We start from the raw sequence: 15,759 nt of genomic DNA, 5'->3' as shown, positions 1-15,759 counted from the left end.
GTATTCCCTGACCGGAAATTGAAACTGGGACATCCACACATCAGGCTGACGTTCTACCACTGAGCCAACCAGCCAGGGACAATTTTTTTTTTAATGTCTGGTTTCCACTCAGCTCTCTATGCATGCTGTTTAAGTGATATTGGGCTACTAATTTATGTCTCTGTTTCTTTTTTGTTCACCTCTAGAATGATTATAATAAGCATTCATAGGTTTTATACAAGAATCAAATCATATGGTGCATTTAGACCAATTAACTTAGTGCCTGGCATTAGTACAACCAGGCCATTAGTACAACCCAGGTTTAAAAAACTTGTTTTTGTGAAAGGCATGGTTGTAGATATTTTATTTTATTTTATTTTTTTGTTTGTTTGTTTTTTTTGTATTTTTCTGAAGCTAGAAACGGGGAGAGACAGTCAGACAGACTCCCGCATGCGCCCGACCGGGATCCACCCGGCACGCCCACCAGAGGCGATGCTCTGCCCACCAGGGGCGATGCTCTGCCTACTAGGGGGCAATGCTCTGCCCCTCTGGGGCGTCGCTCTGGTGGCCAGAGCCACTCTAGTGCCTGGGGCAGAGGCCAAGGAGCCATCCCCAGCGCCCGGGCCACCTTTGCTCCAATGGAGCCTGGCTGCGGGAGGGGAAGACAGAGACAGAGAGGAAGGAGAGGGGGAGGGGTGGAGAAGCAGATGGGTGCCTCTCCTGTGTGCCCTGGCTGGGAATCGAACCCAGGACTTCTGCACGCCAGGCCGACGCTCTACCACTGAGCCAACCGGCCAGGGCTGGTTGTAGATATTTTAAACTATTTAGTCATTGTAGGGTGAAAGCATCCAGGGACAATATGCAAATGATTGGCTCTGTTCTAATAAGACCATAGTTATAGAAAACAACAACACTGATTTAGCCCTGGCTGGTCGGCTCAGTGGTAGAGTGTTGGTCTGGCATGTAAAAGTCCTGGGTTCAATTCCCAGCCAAGGCACAAAGAAGAAGCAACCATCTGCTTCTCTACCCTTCCCCCTCTCTTTTCTCTCTATCTTTCTCTTCCCCTCCTGCAGTTAAGGCTCCATTGGAGTAAAGTTGGCCTGGTAGCTGAGGGTGGCTCTATGACCTCTGCCTCAGGTGCTAGAATGGCTTCAGTTGCAACAGAACAATGCCACAGATGGGCAGAGCATCACCCCCTAGTGGGCATGCCACATGGATCCCGGTTGGGCACATGCAGGAGTCTGTCTCTGCATCCCCACTTCTCACTCCAGAAAAATAAAAATAATAATAATAATAATAATAAATAAACTGATTTGATCCATGAGCCATAGTTGTTAATATCTTGTATAATCCATAACTATCATATCAGGCTTTGTTGGTCACAGAGATAGCATAGATAGATGCAAAACTGGCACATGTTCTGAGGACTGGTTGGTGTTATCTCTGTTTCTCTTGTGTCTAAGTGTCTATCATGGTATGAAAGAAAAATGAAAGGAAGGATGGTCAAAAATTTCACCCTGCAACTGTAAGCCACTTGTAAAAATCAACTCTGCCATCTTTATACCAAAGCACTTAGATAAAATACTTAAAGAACTCTAAGAAAAATTTATTGAACTGTCCAGTATACATCTGTAAGGCTGGTGGTCATGGCTATGCAGGTTTCCATTGGATTCAGGCAGATGGTAAAGGAACTGTGGAGCCAAAAACTGGTGGGCCATTCCATTTCTTAAAATCTCACAATGGCAGATGAGCAAACAGGCATGGAAAAACTGCTTCCTTCTCTCTCTCCGGACTCTCCAGTCAAAAACAGGCGGTGAGAGGACCTCTTCCCTGGCAAATAATAGCAAACAATGGCCTCTCCCAATGGCAGCTGGCAATCTGCTACTTGCAATCTGCCACCCTGAGGGCAAGCACCCACATGCAGCCTTCCACAGACCACACACACATGGCGCTGCCCCGTGCTCATGCACCAATTAGGCAAAGTGCAAATAAGCAAACGAAACACACTTGTAACACCCTGGTTTGCTCAACAACATCCAACCTTCTTTTGGTAGAAGACATCACTAAATATCCTTTAGGAAGCTGATTCTTGACTATTCTTACTCATACAGTATGTGTAGAGTTAGAACCTTGATTGGCTTAATCTAATTACTAAGATACATTCCTCTAGCCACAGGCATTGGTTCAGATATGTGTAGGCTGCAGTTCAAGAGATTTAGACACAGTGAGAAGTTCCCTGAGATGCTTAGGAGGGAAGCAGGTGTCTTTCTTCCTAAACAGATATAGGGGATGAAACTGCTGCCACTATCGTCCCTTAGTATAAAGTGGAAATCATGAGTCAGTGGTTGTCACCCTGGGTTCAGGCAGTCAGATATGTAATGTATGCACAGATTTAAATTAATATTGATATTTACTTTAAAAAGTGACTTTTATAATCACAATTTACTGTCAGTTCTAAACAATGTCAGTGATAGAGTAGTCTCCCTGGCCTGGCCGGTTGGTTCAGGGGTAGAGTATTGACCCGGCATGTGGAAATCCTGAATTTGATTCTCTGTCAGGGCACAAAAGAGAAGCAACCATCTGCTTCCCTCCTCACCCCTCCCTATTCTCTCTCTCTCTCTTTCTCTCTCTCTCTCTCTCTCTCTCTCTCTTCTCCTCCCACCACCATGGCTTGATTGATTTGAGTGTGATAGCCCTGGGGCTAAGGATGGCTCCATGGAGTATCTGTTTCAGGCATTAAAAAATAGCTGGGTTGAGAGAATCAGCCCCAGATAGGCAGAGCATTAGCCACAGATGGGGTTTGCCAGGTGGATTCCAGTCGGGACACATACAAAAATCTGTCTATTTCTCCTCCCTTACTTAAAAAAAAATATTTTAAAAAAGAAAAAAATAGTCTTCCAATTGAGGGTAGACTACTCTACTTGCCCTCCCCACCTCCAACATATACACAGATACATACACTTTCTTTGTACCCACTGTTACACATAGCTTGAGATTTCCAGACAGAGGCAGTGAGTAAAACAACTCTGTTCGTGACAACCAAGCCCTGTCTCTGGACATTGGATTGCATGAGAATGAAAATTTCCTTTCTGCTTAAGCCATTTGGGGTATTTGTTTTTAAATATCTGAATCCAAGGGTTTTCTTTTTGTTTGTTTCTTATTTTAAATAAAAACTTTGAGGTGTTAAACTTATTGATATATTATACATTTTAATAATTATTGATACTTATAACCTCATTTTAGATTGTTTATGTATAGCAGTTACTAAAAAAATGGCATTCCAAACATAGAACACACATTTATGCCTTTTTAAAAAAATGTCTTAATCAGCTATTATTTGAAACATAGTTCTTATATTTCAGGGTTCCTTTAGTCTTAAAAAATTAAATAAATAAATAGTTATTTTAACCCACTTATCCTATTGAACAACAAATTGGTCTGAAACAAATAAGGACTCATACATTCAACTAATCATATTATACACTCACACAAATACATGCTTCTGACTTTGATCAGAGTCCATATACTTTTATAAAACCACTATAGACTTTCCTCTAAGATAGACACGATTAATAGTACCCTTCACACATAATTTTGTTATGTTCTTGTTTTGTCTAGGCATCAAGTATAAAAGTATGCTCCATTCTGATTGTTGGCTTAAATTTTGTGGATATCATTGGAGAAAAATATGTAACAATTCTCTGCAATCTCTAATGTGTACTCTTAGTGACCTACCCTGAGTAGAAGAGGAAGAGTGAGAGATGGTTTGTTCTTCTTCCCACCCCCACTGATAGCATCAGTCTTCTGATTGTTATCTTCATCCTAAGCAAGCTTGGTTTTAAGTTTCCCTTTGAATCCTGGCTGATGAATGACTTTCAGCCTATACCCTTTGCCTAATATTTTACTTTCTTAGAAATATATACACCAACAATTAATAACCTTCTCAAAATGCTATGGAATTAGCTTTCTGATTACGTGATTTAATTGCTACAATGGTCAGACCAGGTCATGAGTACTGCATCTTCACAGGACAATCTGATATAATGTGTTGAAGGAAATAGTGAGGATAAATGAGAAAGTGGCAATCTCAACTAGAAAGAAGTAATCTTCATTTTTACAAAGTCTGAAATGAACACAGTGATTTCACATATAGTCTAATATTTTGTGACTTGATAGGTATTTTCCAGATTGTACAATAAAGATGGTAAGTCAGAAATGACATTTTTATTCAGAATTATAAAAACAAACCTTATATAATACTCCTTATGTGCCAACAACTATTCTAAGCACTTTTATATATAAACTAAGCAACTCGCTGACAGAAAGATACTAGTTTTATCATTGTTACCTTTTAAAAAATTAGAAGAACCCATGCCTATATAGTCAATTAATAGTTGATGAAGGAGGCAATAACCTACAATGGGCTAAAGACAGTCTATTCAATATATGGTGTTGAGAAAATTGGACAGATATGTGCAAAAAAAAAAAAAAAAAGATGAAACTAGACCACCTTCTCACACCATACACAGAGATACACTTAAAATGAACTAAAGACTTAACTATTAGACTGGAAGCTATAAAAATCCTAAAGGAAAACATAGACAATATAATTTCAGATATTTCTCATAGCAAGGGGAAAAAAAAGCAAATGAGACTACATAACTAAAAAAATTTTGCACAGAAAGAAAACTATAAAAAAATTGAAAAGACAACCCACTGAATGGGAGAACACAGTTGCTGCTACATCGATAAGGAATTAATATACAACATTTGTAAAGAAATTATACAACTCAACACCAAAACAAACAAACAAACACCCAGAATCTAATTTAGAAATGGGCAAATAAAAAAAGTGTACCTGAATATACACTTTTCTAAAGAAGACAAACAGCCAATAGACATATGAAAAAATGCTTGTCACTAATCATCAGAGAAATGCAAATTAAAACTACAGTGAGATATCATCTCACCAATAAATCTAGAAATGACAAGTGTTGGTGAGAATGTGAAGAAATAGAAACCCCTGTGCACTGTCGGTGGGAATGAAGATTGGTATAGTCAGTGTGGAAAGCAGTAGGGAGTTACCTCAAAAATTTTAAATGGAACTGCCTTATGACTCAGCAATTCCATTTCTGGAAATTTATCTGAAGAAACACAAAATATTATTTCAAAAGAATATATGCATCCTTATGCTCATTGTAGCATTATTTACAATAGCCAAAATTTGGAAGCAGTCCAAGTACCTATGGATAAAATGCTATGGTACATTTATACAATGAAATGGTGTGCATCCAGAATAAAGAAGGAAATCTTACCTTTTGCAACAGCATGGATGGACCTGGAGAGCATTATGCTAAGTGAAATAAGCCAGTCAGAGAAAATCAAGTATTGTACATATGAGTTTACTCATATGTAAAATCTAATGAACTAATTAGCAAAATAGAAACAGAGTCATACATAGAGAACAGGCAGACAGCTGGCATTGGCAGGTTGGCTGAGGTGGGGAGGGCTTGAAAAAAAGACAAAAGAAATTCATGGACATGGACAACAGAAGGGTGATTGCTAGAGGTTAGGGGTAGTGGAGGAGGGATAGATGTTGATGGATGAAACCTAGAGTTGAGAATGGGGTGAATACTCAGTATGGTGTACAGCAATGTGTTGTAGAACTGGACACCTGTGTAATTATGTTCACCAGTATTTTACCAATAAAATAAATTTTAACAAAAAATGAGAAGAAAATCATAGAGTTCAAATAATCTGTATGTGGTCTACAGCTAATAAGTAATAGAGTTAACATTTGAACTAAGGCAGTCTGCCTTAAAAACTAATGTATGTGAAATTCATTCTGCTGTCCCAGGAAATATTTAAAGAATGTACTGTGACAAAATTGGATTAAAGAAGAGTCTATTGGGTTCTTTTTTCAGGTAATGTAGTGTAAGCAACTCTCCATGACAGAGAATAGAACTATAAAACCTGCATACATGTATAGAACTACTATTTGATAACTCTAAAAAGTTATCAAGGTAGATGGGGAGGGGGTGGATAAAACATCAATGATCTGATGGTGAGCTTACAATTTCCATTTTCTTCTGGCATTTTCTTATCCAATCTTAATTTAACCCAAAGTCAGAGGTGAGCACTAGATTCTAGACAGAACTTTAGGAGGAGGTTTCTAGTTCTGATTTGAAGAGTAGGAAATAAAATGCCTAGCACTCATGCCACTATTTCTTATTATTTTTGTTTTGTTTTGTTTTGCCTTTCTTCCACTAAAAAAATTTAGCAAACTATTTTGAACTAGCTGTCAAGCAATCCAGTGACAGCAGTAACTGTTGTAACAATGGAAGCCCAGTGGGGTCACAACTAAAGAGAGAATCTTCCTCTGATTAAGGGAGTTTTGATCCCCAGGAAGTAACAAACCTCTGATATTTTCAACCTCTTTCACTGTCTCTCTGGGCCCAGAGGTAGGCCCATCCCCAAAGGGCACAGCAGAGTAGGGCAACCAAATTCCCAGATTATTGATCAGGAAACCAAAGAGGGGAACACCAGAGGCCTACAGAGTACTGGGGAGAGGATGAGGGAAGAGCTCAGGAAAGCAAATTTATAAAGTTGTTTTAATCTTCTGAGCTCACTTCTAAACTGTGCACAAATGGATCTGATTCTAGTCAGCATAACAAAATATGTGAGAAGTCAGCTAACAGACCATACCCAGGCCACAGATTGACCACTGGCTGAGAGAAGCAATTCAATACTTACATGCAACCCTTTTAATTCAGTAAGAAGATATAACAATTCGAAATGTGCTTATACATAATAACAGACTTTTGAAACAACTGAGAGAAGATATATAAAAATCTATAATTATAGTTAGAAATATTAGTATTTCTGTAATATTTTTCTAGGGCTACCATAGCAAAGTAACACAAAATGTGTGACTGAAACAATAGAAATTTACTGTCTAACACTTCTAGAGTCTAGAAGTCTGATATTGGCAGGTTGGTTCTTCCCATTGGCTATGAAAGAAAACCTGTTGGATGTTTCTCCCCCAACTTCTGGGCATTTGTTGGCAGACATTGGAATTCCTTGGCATCCAGTCTCTTAATATAGGATTCTCCCTTGTGTGTCTCTGACCAAATTTCCTTTTTCATAAACATACCAGTCACATTGGGTTAGGGGCCCATCCCATCCAGTATTACCTCACCCTAATAATTACATCTGCAATGGTCCTATTTCTGAATAACATCACATTCTGTGGCACCAGGAGTTAGGACTTTAACATATCATTTTGGAGGGACACATTTAAACTCATATCATATGAGATAATTTAAACAATCTCAGTTTCAGAAAGAGATAGAAATAATAAAATAGAAACTCAGCAAAAGATATATAAAAATGGAATTCACCAACTGGTCCTAATTAATATTCATAAAATATTCTCTCCACCAACTGAAAAATATGTAACTTTTTTTACAAATATATAAAAATAGACTTTATCTTGGGTCATTAAGAAAGTTTTAAATAATTCATGGTATCAGGAGAAATCCAAAGAAAATTAAAACTATTTTAAACTAAAAAAATATGAAAATAAAACAAAGAAAAATTTTATGATGTGGGTAAAGCAGAGTTTAGAGGGAAATTTATAGTAGTAAATATTTTCTTTAAAAAGAACAGTAATCTCATGTCAATAATCTGAGTCAAAAATCATACTCAGATTTTTTACTGCATGGGAATTTGCAGTCATAACCCTAGAGCTGCACAAGAGTCAACTGTACTGTTTCCAGAAGCCCAGGGATTGTGGCTGCTTGGGTGGATCTTCAGCTTGCACAGTGCCAGGCTTAAGCAGCAAAGGATAAACGAAACTCTGGGAGATGTGCTGTGTTTGAGAAACAATATCATCTTTAATCAAGCCGCTCCCCTCTTAAGGTTCAAAACTTCAGGAGAAAATCCTATCTGTTTTGCTGGTGTGATTTTCCTGAGTACCAGTAATCACTATAAGATTAAGCCCACAGGCCCTGGCCGGTTGGCTCAGTGGTAGAGCGTCCGTCTGGCGTGCAGAAGTCCTGGGTTTGATTCCCGGCCAGGGCACACAGGAGAAGCACCCATCTGCTTCTCCACCCCTCCCCCTCTCCTTCCTCTCTGTCTCTCTCTTCCCCTCCCGCAGCTGAGGCTCCACTGGAGCAAAGATGGCCCGGGCGCTGGGGATGGCTCCTCGGCCTCTGCCCCAGGCACTAGAGTGGCTCTGGTCGCAACAGAGCTACACCCCGGAGAGGCAGAGCATCGCCCCCTGGTGGGCAGAGCTTCACCCCCTGGTGGACGTGCCGGGTGGATCCCGGTCTGGTGTATGTGGGAGTCTGTCTGACTGTCTCTCCCTGTTTCCAGCTTCAGAAAAATACAGGGGAAAAAAAAAAAAAGATTAAGCCCACACATGACTTTCGGCCAAACATCTAATTAAATCACAAGAACCCAAGAAGAAGGGAAAAGTAGTAGTGATACCCATTAACTTGGGGACAGATTACGAATATGGGGCATACAACATGACCCTGGCAGAAAGTTATGTTCAATATGTTCACTATCTCTGCAACCATCTCTCCATTAAAGTTGAGGAAAATTATATGATTCCTACCAAAACCACGAAAGTGCTGTGGTTGCAGGACCAGGGCAGCAAAATGTTCCTGGACTCAGTTCTTACCCCTGATGAGGCCATGTTTCAGATCAGTAACTTGAGTGATACACGTAAAGAGATTTTCTTGGGAATAATCCAAAGCAATCTTCCAGAAGGGGTCAAATTGTCAGTGAAGGAGCATACTGAAGAATACTTCAGGAAAGATTCAGAGCTCTGCCGGAACCAGGAAAACTGTTAGCCAAGTTGGCTAGCTCATTGCAGACTTTCCTGCCAGCACTGGTGATGCTAAATGCCAAAGGAAAGAGCTTCCTGGGTGCTAAAAATTAAGCAGGAGACCCTGACCCTTAGATGTAAATACCCCACCCCACAACAAGGAACACCTCCTCTCCTCTGTGGAGGAGTGCTTGCTAATTGTCAGCACTCTCCTCTGAGCCAACCCTAGGTATCATCCAACAAATAAAAATCTGCTGATGAATAATAAAAAAAGTCAACTGTATATGATTCCACTTATGAAAAGATCAAACTATAATGTTACAGAGAGAATAGTTACCACGGAGTAGGGGCAGGGAAGACAGAGTGTGACTATGAAAGAAATAATGAGGGAGTTGAGGGGGCTGGTAGAACTGCTGTCTCCTGATTGTATTGGTGATTACATAAATCTATACACTTATTAAAACTTATAAAAGTATATAACAATATAAATCAATTTTTATGTATGATAATAAAAGATATTAAATAATTAAAGAGGCTATGAGCTTTTTTAAGTATTATCTCAATTTGGTACCAGATTACACTCTGAGTTTTAGTTCTGTGTAATTAAACAGTTATTAATTACATATGATTCCAAATGTTGACTTTCTCATCTACACTAATTGAAATAGCCATAAAGTTAATATCATTTGATTATATTATGCATAAACCTTACCATCTGTTCCACATACCTGTCAGCTGAATTTCTTCACTCTGCTTTCATTGTCAATAACTTTATTCAAATCATTTGGTGGGAGAATAAAACATATCTCACTTTAAAAACTTTTTAAAATATAAAATTCAGAGTTATCAACATAATTTTAAAGGTATTGAGAAGGTTTCAAGCATAGTTTCTTCATGTGTCCAGTTAGGGTGGCCAGATTTAGCAAACAGAAATCCTGGGTTTTATGTGGGATTCTTAAATCCAGTGGCTAATTTAATGTGTCAGTTTGAGTGGGCTATGGATGCCCAGATAAAACATTGTGTCTGTCAGGATGTTTCTGGATAAGGTTATCATTTGAAGTGGTGAACTCATTAAAGTAGATTGCCCTTTCTAATATGGTTGACTTAAACTGCTGTAGGCCTGAATAGAATAATAGGTGGAGTAAGGAGGAATTCCTCCTTTTTCTTCTTATCTCATTGGACAAGGACATCTCATCCCATCTTCTCTTGCCCTTGGTCTAGGATTTATATCATCTGTTCCCCAGGTTCTCAAGCCTTTGAACTCAAGCTGAATTATATCACCAGCTTTCCTGAGTCTCCACCTAACAGATGACAGATCATGTTATTTTTCAGCCTCCATAATCACGAGTCACTTTATTATAATGAATTCCCATATGTATATATCTTCTATTGTTTCTGTTTCTTTGGAAAAGCATAATACAAATAATATATATATTTTATATATTTATTTATTTATCTTACCTTTATTCCCATATAAATCTTGTATTAATATCATATATATTATTTTTAAAATTTTAATTTATTTACTATAGGTTTTTTAAAGTGTCTTAATCCTAAGGAATATAACAATTATGTTTAGTTATTAGTAATAGTAAATTTTGTCCTGGCTGGTTGGCTTAGTGAATAGAGCATTAGCCAAGTGTGTGGATGTACTGGGTTCAATCCCTGGCCAGGGCACACATGAGAAGTAAACATCTGCTTCTCTTCCTCTCCTGCCCCCCTTTCTCTCTCACTTCCCCTACCTTAGCCAGTGGCTCTGTTGGTCTGAGCATCTGCCTCAGGCACTGAGGATAGCTCAGTTGATTCAAGTATTAGCTCCAGATAGGAGTGACCAGGTAGATCCTGGTCAAGGTGCATGTGGAAGTCTGTCACTTTATCTCTCCCTCCTCTACTTAAAAAATAATAATAGTAGTAGTAAATTCTTATACTTGCATTCATTTGATTACTTGCAATAGTTAACCTTTACCACTTCAAGCAATTAAAATTTCAATACTGAAGAACATATTAAAATTGTCTTTTTCATTTAATATATAAGGAAAATTGGTATAGCCATTATAAAAAATGGTATGGATGAAGAATCCTCAAAAAATTAAAAATAGAACCACCACATTATCAAGGAATTCCATTTCTGAGAATACAGTATTTCCAAAGGAAACAAAAACACTGACTCAAAAGGATATCTGCATCCAATATTTATAGCACCATTTAAAATAGCCAAGAAATGGAAGCAACCTACGTGTTCATTGGATTGGTAGATAAATGCTAGTGAAATAAATCAGAGAAAGACAAATACTGTATGATCTTATGTATATGTAAAATCTAAAACAAACAAGAAACAAACAAACAAAACACACACAAAAAAACTGGTATAAAAAAAGATTAGGCTTGTGATTACACTAGAGGTGCATGGAATGAGGACAAGAAATTGGAGAAAGGTGGTCAAAAAGCACAAGTTTCCACTTATAACATAAAGAAATACTAGGAATATAGTGTAGAACATAATGACTATAGCTAAACTCGCTGTGTGATGCATAAGAAAGTTGTTAAGAGAGTAAATCCTAAGAGTTCTCCTTACAAAGAAAAACCTTTTCCTCCTTTTTTCTTCTTTCCGTTCTTGTATTATATATATATCAGAAAATAGAAATTAGCTGAACCTGTTTTGGTAATTATTTTACAATACATGTAAATCAAACCATTACAAATTAAACTTTTACATAGATATATGTCAATTATCTTTCAATAAAATTGGAAAATAGGGTCCAGAAATATTTTTTATTTTTATTTTATTTTTATTAATTTTAATGGGGTGACATTAATAAATCAGGGTACATATGTTCAAAGAAAACATCTCCAGGTTATCTTGTCATTCAATTATGTTTCATACCCATCACCCAAAGTCAAATTGTCCTCCATCACCTTCTATCTCGTTTTCTTTGTGCTCCTCCCTCTCCCCTCTCTTTCCCTCTCCTCCCTTCCTCCCACCCGCCATAACTACCACACTCTTGTTCATGTCTCTTAGTCTTGTTTTTATGTCCCGCCTATGTATGGAATCATGCAGTTCTTAGGTTTTTTTCTGATTAACTTATTTCACTCCGTATAATGTTATCAAGATCCCACCATTTTGTTGTAAATGATCCAATGTCATCATTTCTTATGGCTGAATAGTATTCCATAGTGTATATGTGCCATGTCTTCTTTATCCAGTCTTCTATTGAAGGGCTTTTTGGTTGTTTTCATGTCTTGGCCACTGTGAACAATGCTGCAATGAACAGGGGCTGCATGTGTCTTTATGAATCAATGTTTTTGAGTTTTGGGGGTATATACCCAGAAGAGGGATTGTGGGTAATATGGTAGTTCTATTTTTAGTTTTTTGAGGAACAACCATACTTTCTTCCATAATGGTTGTATTACTTTACATTCCCACCAACAGTGGATAACGGTTCCTTTTTCTCCACAGCCTCTCCAACACTTGCTATTACCTGTCTTATTGATAATAGCTAATCTAATAGGTGTGAGGTAGTATCTCATTGCAATTTTGATTTGCATTTCTCTAATAGTTAATGAACATAAGCATCTTTTCATATATCTGTTGGCCATTTGTATTTCTTCCTATGAGAAGTGTCTGTTCTTGTCCTCTTCCCACTTTTTTATTGGATTGTTTGTTTGTTTGTTGTTTAGTTTTATAAGTTCTTTGTATATTTTGGATATTAGGCCCTTTTCTGAGCTGCTGTTTGAAAATATCATCTCCCATTTAGTTGGCTGTCTGTTTATTTTGTTGTCAGTTTCTCTTGCTGTGCAAAAAATTCTTAGTCTGATGTGGTCCCATTCATTTATCTTTGCCTTCCCTTCCCTTGCCTTTGGAGACAAATTCATAAAATGCTCTTTAAAACCAAGGTCCATGAGTTTAGTACCTATGTTTTCTTCTATGTACTTTATTGTTTCAGGTTTTATATTTAGGTCTTTGATCCATTTTGAATTAATTTTTGTACAAGAGGACAAACTGTAGTCGAGTTTCATTCTTTTGCATGTGGCTTTCCAGTCTCCCAGCACCATTTGTTGAAGAAGCTTTCTATTCTCCATTGTGTGTTGTTGGCCCCTTTATCAAAAATTATTTGACCATATATATGTGGTTTTATTTCTGGACTTCCTATTCTGTTCCATTAGTCTGAGTGTCTATTTTTCTGCCAATACCATGCTGTTCTGATTGTCGTTGCTCTATAATATAATTTGAAGTCTAGTATTGTAATGCCCCCAGCTTTGTTCGTTTTCCTTAGGATTGCTTTGGTTATTCGGGGTTTTTTTTTTATAGTTCCATATAAATCTGTTGATTTTTTTGTTACATTTCTTTAAAAAATGTCATTGGAATTTTAATAGGAATTGCATTAAATTTGTATATTGCTTTGGGTAATATGGTCATTTTGATTATATTTACTCTTCCTTTCCAAGAACAAGGAATATTTTTCCATTTCATTGTATCTTTTTCGATTTCTCTTAACAATGCTTTGTAGTTTTCATTATATAGGTCCTTTACATTCTTTGTTATGTTTATTCCTAGGTATTTTTTTGTTGTTGTTGCAACCGTAAAGAGAATTATTATTTTTTTTTTGAGTTCATTTTCTAATGTTTTATTTTTGGCATGGGCTTTTGTATATTAACTTAGTGTCCTGCAACCTTACTGTATTGGTTTATTGTTTCTAGTAATCTTTTGGTGGAGTCTTTGGGGTTTTCGATGTATCGGAGCATATCATCTGCAAAAAGTGAAACCTTTACTTCTTCTTTTCTGATATGAATGCCTTTTATTTCTTCATCTTGTCTGATTGCTCTGGCTAAAACTTTTAGCACCATGTTGAATAAGAGTGGAGAGAATGGACAACCCTGTTTGTTCCTGATTTAAGAGGGAAAGTCCTCAGTTTTATGCCATTTAATATGATGTTAGCTGATGGTTTATCATAAATGGACTTTATCATGTTGAGATATTTTCCTTCTATACCCATTTTGTTGAGTATTTTGAACATAAAATTGTGTTGTATTTTTTCAAATGCCTTTTCTGCATCTATTGATAAGATCATGTGCTTTTTGTTCTTTGTTTTGTTGATATGGTGTATTATATTAACTGTTTTACGTATGTTGAACTATCCTTGATATTCTGGGATGAATTCCACTTGATCATGATGTATTATTTTTTAATATGTTGTTGTATTCGATTTGCTAGTATTTTGTTTAGTATTTTAGCATATGTATTTATTAGAGATATTGGTCTGTAGTGGTTTTTTTTGTGTGTGCTGTCCTTGCCAGGTTTTGGTATGAGGGTTATGTTGGCCTCATAAAATGTGTTTGGAAGTATTGCTTCTTCTTCAACTTTTTGGAAGACTTTGAGTAGAATAGGAACCAAGTCTTCTTTGAATGTTTGATACAATTCACTAGTATAGCTGTCTGGGCCTGGACTTTTATTTTTGGGGTGGTTTTTAATAGTTTGTTCTTTATCCTCCCTGCTTATAGGTCTGTCTAGGCTTTCTGCTTCTTCATGACTCAAGTCTAGGAAGATTATATTGTTCTATAAATTTATCCATTTCTTTTAGATTGTTGAATTTGGTGGCATATAGTTTTTCATAGTATTCTATAATAATTCTTTGTATATCTGTGATATTTATGCTAATTTCTCCTCTTTCATTTTGGATTTTGTTTATATGAGTCCTTTCACTTTTTTCCTTAGTGAGTCTTGCCCAGGGTTTGTCAATTTTGTTGATCTTTTCAAAGAACCAGCTCCTTGTTTTATTAATTTTTTTATAGTTTTTTTGTTCTCTATTTCATTTATTTCTGCTCTGATTTTTATTATTTCCTTTCTTTGGCTGGTTTTGGGTTGTCTTTGTTCTTTTTAGTTTAAGATTTGAAGTTAAAAAAAAGATGTGAAGTTAAGTGATTTACTTGGGCTCTCTCTTGTTTGTTCATATAGGCCTATAGTGATATGAACTTCCCTCTTATTACTGCTTTTGCTGCATCCAAGAGAATCTGTTATGTTGTATTGTTATTTTCATTTGCCTGTATGTATCTTTTGATCTATGCACTTATTTCTTGTTTGACCTACTCATTTTTTAAAAGTATGTTGTTTAGTTTCCACATTTTTGTGGGGTTTTTTTTTTACCTCTATTTGCAGTTGAATTCTAGTTCAAGGCTTTATAATAAGAAAATATGCTTGGTATATTTTCAATTTTTCTGAATTTGCTGATGTTATTTTTGTGGCCCAACATATGGTCAATTCTTGAGATTGTTCCATGTACACTAGAGAAAAATGTGTACTCTGTCACTTTGGGATGAAATGTCCTGTATATGTCTCTCATATCCAATTGCTCTAGTGTTTTGTTTAAGGCCAATATTTCTTTATTGATTTTCTGTTTGGATGAACGATATAGAACCATCAGCGGTGTATTGAGGTCTTCAAGTATGATTTTTTTTCACTTTTTTTTTTTCATTTTTCTGAAGCTGGAAACGGGGAGGCAGTGAGACAGACTCCCACATGAGCCCGAGAGGGATCCACCTAGCATGCCCACCAGGGGGCGATATTCTGCCCCTCTGGGGCGTCGCTCTGTTGCATCCTGAGCCATTCTAGTGCCCGAGGAAGAGGCCACAGAGCCATCCCCAGCGTCCGGGCCATCCTTGCTCCAATGGAGCCTTGGCTGTGGGAGGGGAAGAGAGAGACAGAGAGGAAGGAGAGGGGGAGGGGTGGAGAAGCAGATGGGCGCTTCTCCTGTGTGCCCTGGCCGGGAATTGAACCCGGGACTCCCGCACGCCAGGCCGACACTCTACTGCTGAGCCAACCGGCCAGGGCCTGATTGTATTTTCATCAGTTTTTGTTTTTAGGTCAGTCAGTAGCTGTCTTATATATTGTGGTGCTCCTTGATTTGGTACATATATATTACGAAGTGTTATGTCTTCTTAATTCAGTGTCC

General features: G+C 37.3%; 1 pseudogene; it reads left to right on the top strand.

Annotated features, from left to right (window-relative positions):
- The first annotated feature begins 7,699 nt into the window (after positions 1-7,699).
- On the top strand, positions 7,700-8,926 carry LOC136378974 (large ribosomal subunit protein mL48 pseudogene; annotated as a pseudogene).
- Positions 8,927-15,759: the final 6,833 nt, after the last annotated feature.

This window comes from Saccopteryx leptura, chromosome 7, assembly GCF_036850995.1.
Source record: "Saccopteryx leptura isolate mSacLep1 chromosome 7, mSacLep1_pri_phased_curated, whole genome shotgun sequence".
Lineage (NCBI taxonomy): Eukaryota > Metazoa > Chordata > Mammalia > Chiroptera > Emballonuridae > Saccopteryx > Saccopteryx leptura.
Note: the sequence above shows the minus strand (reverse complement) of the source record. Positions and strands in the feature narration are given on the sequence as shown.